Raw genomic sequence first — 8,104 nt, 5'->3', positions numbered from 1 at the left:
ACCACAGGAAAAACCATAGCCTTGCCTAGACAGACCTTAGTCGGCAAAGTAATGTCTCTGCTTTTGAATATACTATCTAGGTTGGTCATAACTTCTCTTCCAAGGAGTAAGCGTCTTTTAATTTGATGGCTGCAGTCACCATCTGCAGATTTTGGAGCCCCCCAAAAATAAAATCTGACACTGTTTCCACTGTTTCCCCATCTATTTGCCATGAAGTGATGGGACCAGATGCCATGATCTTCATTTTCTGAATGTTGAGCTTTAAGCCAACTTTTTCACTCTCCTCTTTCACTTTCATCAAGAGGCTTTTAGTTCCTCCTCACTTTCTGCCATAAGGGTGGTGTCATCTGCATATCTGAGGTGATTGATATTTCTCCCGGCAATCTTGATTCCAGCTTATGTTTCTTCCAGTCCAGCGTTTCTCATGATGTACTCTGCATAGAAGTTAAATAAGCAGGGTGACAATATACAGCCTTGATGTACTCCTTTTCCTATTTGGAAAAAAGTCTGTTGTTTCATGTCCAGTTCTAACTGCTTCTTCCTGACCTACATACAGATTTCTCAGAGGCAGATCAGGTGGTCTGGTATTCCCATCTCTTGAAGAATTTTCCACAGTTTATTGTGATCCACACAGTCAAAGGCTTTGGCATAGTCGATAAAGCAGAAATAGGTGTTTTCCTGGAACTCTTGCTTTTTCCATGACCCAGTGGATGTTGGCAATTTGATCTCTGATTCCTCTGCCTTTTCTAAAACCAGCTTGAACATCAGGGAGTTCATGGTTCACGTATTGCTGAAACCTGGCTTGGAGAATTTTGAGCATTACTTTACTAGCATGTGAGATGAGCGCAATTGTGCGGTAGTTTGAGCATTCTTTGGCATTGCCTTTCTTTGGGATTGGAATGAAAACTGACCTTTTCCAGTCCTGTGGCCACTGCTGAGTTTTCCAAATTTGCTGGCATATTGAGTGCAGCAGTTTCACAGCATCATCTTTCAGGATTTGAAACAGCTCAACTGGAATTCCATCACCTCCACTAGCTTTGTTCGTAGCGATGCTTTCCAAGGCCCACTTGACTTCACATTCCACTTCCCCATTTTTCTGATTACAGATTTCTGCAGAGGCCCTTAAAGGAATCATAGATTAGTGGGTCCGTGGTAGTAGAGCCCATTGTAGGGCAGGAATGTAAGTCCCAGGAGACTCTACATCATCCCATCCCCTTCATTTGTTCCTGACAAGACAGTGGATACTGATCCCATGGGTCATATTTCCAGCTTACTGTGTAGACTATCTCCAAAGTGATGTCTGTGTAATTCCAGACAAGCACAAGATTAAAACAGAACCAAAATTTATTGAGCAACTGGGCTTCCCTTGTAGCTCAGTCAGTAAAGAGTCTGACTGCAATGCAGGAGACCTGGGTTTGATCCCTGGGTTGGGACGATCCCCTGGAAAAGGAAATGGTAACCCACTCCAGTATTCTTGTCTGGAGAATCCCAAGGACAGAGGAGCCTGGCAGGCTACAGTCTATGGGATAGCAACAGTCACGCAAGAGACACGACTGAGTGACTAAGCACACATTGATTGGGCTTCCCAAGTGGCGCTAGTGGGAAAGAACCTGCCTGTCAATGCAGGAGACATAAGAGCTGTGGGTTCGATCCCTAGGTTGAGAAGATCCCCTGGAGAAGGAAATGGCAACCCACTCCAGTGTTCTTGCCTGGAGAATCCCAGGGACAGGGGAGCCTGGTGGGCTGCCGTCTATGGGGTTGCACAGAGTTGGACACGACTGAAGCGACTTAGCAGCAGCAGCAGCAGCAGCATAGCATAATAGATGTGGAGCTCTGTGATAAATACTTTACCTCATTTTCTCATTTAATCCTTAGAATATTCAAGAGTGGGGGGTGTTATTAATCCCAGTGACAGGTGAAAGACTGAGAGTTACGTCACTTGTACAGGTCATGGGGCCATTAAAAACTAAAGCCATATCACTTGTGGGCTTCCCAGGTGCCACAATGGGAAAGAATCCACCTGCAATGCAGAGGTACAGGCTGCATCATACCTGTACCTGGTACAGGCTGCATCCCTGGGTTGGGGAGATTCCCTGGAAAAGGAAATGGCAACCCACTCCAGGATTCTTTGCCTGGAGAATCCCATGGACAGAGGAGCCTGCTGCTGCTGCTGCTGCTGCTGCTAAGTCACTTCAGTTGTGTCCAACTCTGTGCGACCCCATAGACAGCAGCCCACCAGGCTCCCCCATCCCTGGGATTCCCAGGCAAGAACACTGGAGTGGGTTGCCATTTCCTTCTCCAATCCATGAAAGTGAAAAGTGAGAGAAGTCGCTCAGTCATGTCTGACTCTTAGCGACCCCAGGGCCAGGCTACAATCCCAGTCACCACAGAGTTCTGTCTTCTGTGAGCCTACAGTCCAGTTAAAGAAATAAGACATCACCATATGAAATGCTGGCCCCATACACACACACAACACACACAGGAAAACAGTATAACTAAATAGTTTGTTGAGAGGAAAGTACAGAGTTACTATTAAGAATTTTGAGGTACAGCAGAAACTAACACAACATTGCAAGTAAACCTCCAATAAGCATTAAATATTAAAAGTTAAATTAAAAATTCATCTTTTTCCTGCACTTCCCCCCACCAAAAAGAGCATGTTGAAGAATTCAAGACAAGAAAAGTTTTAAAAGTTACTGAAGTACATCTTAAAAAGAGATGAAATCGAGTCCGTGTTCAGCTGGTAGGTAGAATCGGAAGGTGAGAAGGGCTTTCACTGTTGCGCTGAGGATTTGTAGGCTGTGTTTATATTACAAACTGTCAATCCTATCATTTAATCAGCAGCTTCAGTAAGAATAAGTCACAGTTTCCAGGGTGCTATTACAAGTGGGGAAAGCAGTTCCCTGTACAGAGACTTATTAAACTTTGTTGACTTCTATTCCATTTCTAGAAATCTTTCCCAAGGAGATAAGAGATTCAGGAAAAGATATTAATTAATGCAAAACATTTGTATTGAACACCTGTCTTTTGCTGGTCAGCACGTGTGACCCATACCCTGTATGTAAACTTGAACCATATCAGGAAGTTCCTCTCAGAGTTTCCAAGGGTGTTCAACAAAAAAACTGTTTTCAAATTAAATGTCCAACAATCAGAGGATGTTTAAATAAACTGTATTATGTCCATAGGGCTAAACACTGAGAAGCTATGAAAAATCATGTTTTCAAGCATATGTGAGAGCACCGGGAGATGTTCAGAGTAATGTATAGCAAAAAAAAAAAAAAAAAAAAAATTCCCCCTGTGACTATGCGGCTTTCCAGGTCAAAATTCAAGCTTCTCTAATTGCAGTGGGAATAAAAATCTGAGAAAGAATCAAAGAAAGTTTTTAAGTGTTCCTGCTTACATTAGGACCCCAATTTTCAAAATACATATGATAGTATTTCAAACATGTATTTATATATACACCCAAACCAAATAAGTGTGGCTATTTCCTGGTGGCAGCATTATACTTAATTTTTATTTTCTTATTTATATGTCTTTATGTGTTTCAAAACGTGCATGCTTTATTTTTAACACCTGAAAAAATAATTGGCTGCCCTTCTTTTAAGTGTTATGAGGATAAATAATCATGATCAAACCAGTCAATCCTAAGGGAAATCAACCGGATACTCATTGGAAGGACTGATGCTGGGAAACTTTGTAGGCAAAAGAAGAGGGCAGCAGAAGATGAGATGGTTGGATCGCATCACCGATTCAATGGACATGAACTTGGGCAAACTCCAGGAGATGGTGAGGGACAAGGAAGCCTGGCGTGCTCCAGTCCATGGGGTTGCAAAGAGGCGGACGTGACTTAGCAGATGAACGGCAGGAAGTCCTTAACACTGAAGGTCTCTCCCAAGCATCTTCAGATTTTCAGTTCCTGTTTGTGGAAATAAAGCCCATACTAATGGAATACGGCAGAGCGATTTTGGATGATGTGGTGGTGATTCAGTCGCTCAGTCGTGTCTGACTCTCTGCGACCTTGTGCACTGTAGCCCGCCAGGCTCCTCTGTCCATGGGAGTCTCCAGGCAAGAATACTGGAGTGGATGGCCATTTCCTTCTTGAGATGCAGTTAATTCCACTTCTCACTGAGTTGGTCCCACATCCAGAACTGAAAGCACTTGTTCTGCTTCAGAAGCACCTGCCATGCAGGCTTCATGATTTTCTGTCCATCATGTCGGGGCAGCTCCAGCTCAGAGACGAGCAACTCTAAAGCAAATTTACAAGGTGGGTTGTTAGAACCTCGCAAAGTTCAGGAAATCACAAGTCACATAAGACACAAGACTGAGAGAATAGTGCAGAATTTCTAAACCCTCTTCTTCAAGACAAAAGTGACTAATAGGTAAAATATATCTATAAGCACACACGTTATAGTAGGCATTTAATAAACACTGCTTTCTATTTTCCTTATTTATTTTAACCAGACCTTAAAACAACATGTCTTCATAAACTTTTACAACTGAGCCAAATTGTCAGAAAAGTGGAAGGAATGCTTACATCATAGACATGATAATACTGTTGGGGAAAGTCTAGGCTACAAAAGATTGTAATTATTTCATTTTTAATAACCTAATAGTCAACAGAGTAGAAATACATTAAGTGGGGCTATATGGGAAAAGATTATCCCTGGTAAGACTCAGTATTTACAGTTGACAATTTTTTTTTTCAATAAAAAAAATGAAAATCTAAGCTGAAAATGCATTTGGAGGGAGAAAGGGGGAATATATGATTAAATTAAGCTACTTCTTTAAAACCAAGTCTTGCTTCAAAAGGAATTGCATTATGCCTTGCTCTCCTTCTCATATTCAAACATTGGAGCCAGGACTGAAATCCTGGATTTTTCGGGCGCCTGCATTTTAAAAGATTTTGTTTATTTTAAGGATTAGGTCACTTTAATAGGTATGTTTTAAGGAAAACATTACCTTTGGGTGACCTCTGGGATTTGAAGGTGAAAATTCAGTCAGTGGGAAAAAAAAAAAAAGGTTGTCTTAGTTGTCATGGATGAAATCTCTAACCTTAGAGACAATTCTGTGTCATCCTGTGTCTTCCTCCAGCAATAAAAAACAGTTGAAGCCCAGCTGGCACAAAGTAGGTCCTGATGGATCATGATTCTTCACTAGAAAAACACAGGCCAGTTAAAAATAAACATGTTAATGGAAAATAAATAAACTAGTGGAATTTTATAGAAGCAGCATAACATTTTCAGTGATCTTTCAGGAAGCACGTTCCAAACCTTTCCCTCCAATTCTTATATTGTTATTATAAGCTAAGCATTTTACCTCTAGAGAGAAGGATAAAATTGTGCTGGTTATCATATATCAGAATTACACAGGACATCATCTGTTAATGATCATTTATTCCTAGTTACTTGAAGAATAATACTCAGTAATTATAGCAAATGTAAGTCAAATAGTAATAGCATCCTCTACATAGTATAGTAATTATAAGTTATGTCCAGGCACCTGGGACAATGGTCTTTTATGCTTGGTATTAAATCTGTGCTACAGTTTATTCATAATACCATCACTGGGACTGAAGAAATGATGCTTGGTGTAGAAAGGAAACTTGTCCTCCTTTCACATTTCCAATAAGTCATTTGAAGAAAACTGCTCTTTGCATGCCTTGCTAAACCCAATTACCACCAAGACATCATAAACAAATATTCATTGCATTTACAGCTGGTTCTTTATTGCACAAAGCAAAATGTATTGTTAAAATTTAAACCATTTAAACTGTCCAGATTTCTGCACCCATTTAAAATTTAATTGAAAAAAACCTCAAGCATGTGTTGCAGTATTTTCTTATCTTGCGACTGCTGCTAAATGAACAATCATAGAACACTCTCAAGTCTAGCAAAAGCCAAACGAAAATCTAGACAGGCATCTCTGGCTTTGATATTTGTTAACACTGGAATCTACCAGTTTGCTTAAGTGGAAAGACACTAAATAAAAGTTCCGTAAAATTTTAAGATGAAGTGGAACCATTAAAAAGACCTTGAGGGACCGCACAGTTAGTAGAATTGGCCACCGTCAATCTTCTGGAGGCTCAACGCAGGCCTGGAAGGAAGTACTGAATGCTACTGATGCTGTCCTGACTGAGTTAATAGGTCCATTAATTATGCATGTACATTATTCTAGTCTATAGGAGAAAAAACTGAGTAATAACTCAAGGGAAAATAACTCTCACTGAAAGGGAAAATAAGATTCTTCAAGGCTCCTCTGGGTCTGTTCCTACCTTCAGGCCTGTCCAAGAAAACTCACAGGTAGCTCCAGCCTGACTGCAAGAGTCTCCTTCCAGGCTTTCTGTCCTGCAAGGAGGTAACTCCTCTGAAACAGACACCTCTCCTCTGGTTCTTCACCTGGTATGCAGGAACCCACCGGCCAGGTTTTATCTTAAACATCTCCAGGAAGCCTTCCGTGCTCCCTCCCCAACTGTGGAAAGTTACTCGCCATCAAGGTGCTCCACTAATAGCCTTTGCTTTTCCCTGATTTCCATCTGCTTGTTTATTTCCCTAGTGCTCTCTTCTCATTTGGGGTAGGCAGGGGACTGTACCAGCTCAGCATCAGATGCCTAGTACCTACCGCTGTGGCCAGCACAGAGCATGACCCCAGTCAATGTGTGTGTGTTAGTGGATGACCCTAGGCCTGGCTTGTCACCTTGGTGTCCAGGGATAGCACGGGGTGAGAGGCAACTCTGCAGGAAGGAGTTGAAGAATACCAGGAGGTATGCTGGGAAAAAGTTCACCTTGGTGCCATGAAGTCTGATCATTTAATCCTTCAGCAGGTTTCTCTCTTTTATCCTGTTTCATTTCACTATATTTAATTACATGCATTGGACCTTCTCAGAGTCTTTTAATATATGCCAGTCTTCACTATTAAATTCTATGAAGGGCATTTTCCAATTTTATTTGCTTGCGGGAATTTTTGTTCGAAAGCAGTCACCAAGATATGAGGTATATTGTTCTCAGGGAACACAACTTGGAGAAGGTCCGTCCTGGATAAACATTTCTGTAATGCTATATAATTTTTTATCAATGCATCTATAAAACAGGAATAAAAATTATCTGCAATAATCTGATATGAATATTCAGGGTTGATTTCCTTTGGGATTGAATGATTTGTCTCCTTGCTGTCCAAAGGACTCTCAAGAGTCTTCTCCAGCACCACAGTTTGAAAGCACCTATTCTTTAGCATTCAACCTTCTTTGAGATCCAACTCTCCCATCCATACATGACTACTGGAAAAACCATAACTTTATTATATTATACAATTCTTCCACAGCAAAATAAAATAAATGACCTTAAAGATAAATTCTCAAGGTGCATGTCTGTTCTGTTTTCAGTAGCTTAATATCTATTCACTCTCTTCTCAACAATCTGCTAAAGTATATCCACACTGCAATAAACTCACGCTGCAAAGGTGAAAACGAGAATGATAAAACACTGCTTAATTTCCTCACATTTCCAACCATGTCATATACAAACTGTAAGATTAAAATTCAGAAACTTTTTACAGTCCTTTTACTGATAATTAGACACGTAATACTGTGGAATAAAATAAAAGTGTTAGTCACTCAGCTGCGTCTGACTCTTTGTGAACCTATGGACTATAGCCCGCCAGGCTCCTCTGTCCATGGGATTCTCCAGGCAAGAATACTGGACTGGGTAGCTATTCCCTTCTCCAGGGGATCTTCCTGACCCAGGGATCAAACTCAGGTCTCCTGCATTGCAGGCAGATTCTTTACCATCTGAGCCAGGGAAAGTTAGTAAATAGAAGTACGAGAACATTAATCATATATCGGATGAAAATAGGACCCCACCAGTTAGAAACCAGTCAAAATATCTTCCTATATTTGAAAATAGTCCCATCATCTTGACCTTTTAATGATTGTTAGTTAATAATATTTATTTTTAGAAATATGAAGCAATTGAAGTCTTTATCCCTAAACTTAATATTTTCAGTATCCATATTGAACACTTGAAAACCACTACACCGAATTTCACTGAGCTTCTCATGATAACAGGAAATCCTGCCACCACAGCATGTTCAAAATTAGGAAAGCATCTGA

General features: G+C 40.7%; 1 long non-coding RNA gene across 1 annotated transcript; it reads right to left on the bottom strand.

Annotated features, from left to right (window-relative positions):
* Window positions 1-3,154: 3,154 nt before the first annotated feature.
* On the bottom strand, window positions 3,155-6,463 carry LOC105610814 (uncharacterized). Its single transcript, XR_001044320.5, has 3 exons — window positions 6,272-6,463; window positions 5,053-5,153; window positions 3,155-4,246 (listed from the first exon to the last, which is right to left on the bottom strand). It is a non-coding gene; the product is annotated as an uncharacterized LOC105610814 (long non-coding RNA).
* Window positions 6,464-8,104: the final 1,641 nt, after the last annotated feature.

This window comes from Ovis aries, chromosome 13 (assembly GCF_016772045.2).
Source record: "Ovis aries strain OAR_USU_Benz2616 breed Rambouillet chromosome 13, ARS-UI_Ramb_v3.0, whole genome shotgun sequence".
NCBI classification, from domain to species: Eukaryota; Metazoa; Chordata; class Mammalia; order Artiodactyla; family Bovidae; genus Ovis; species Ovis aries.
This window is presented reverse-complemented; position numbering and strand designations above follow the sequence as displayed.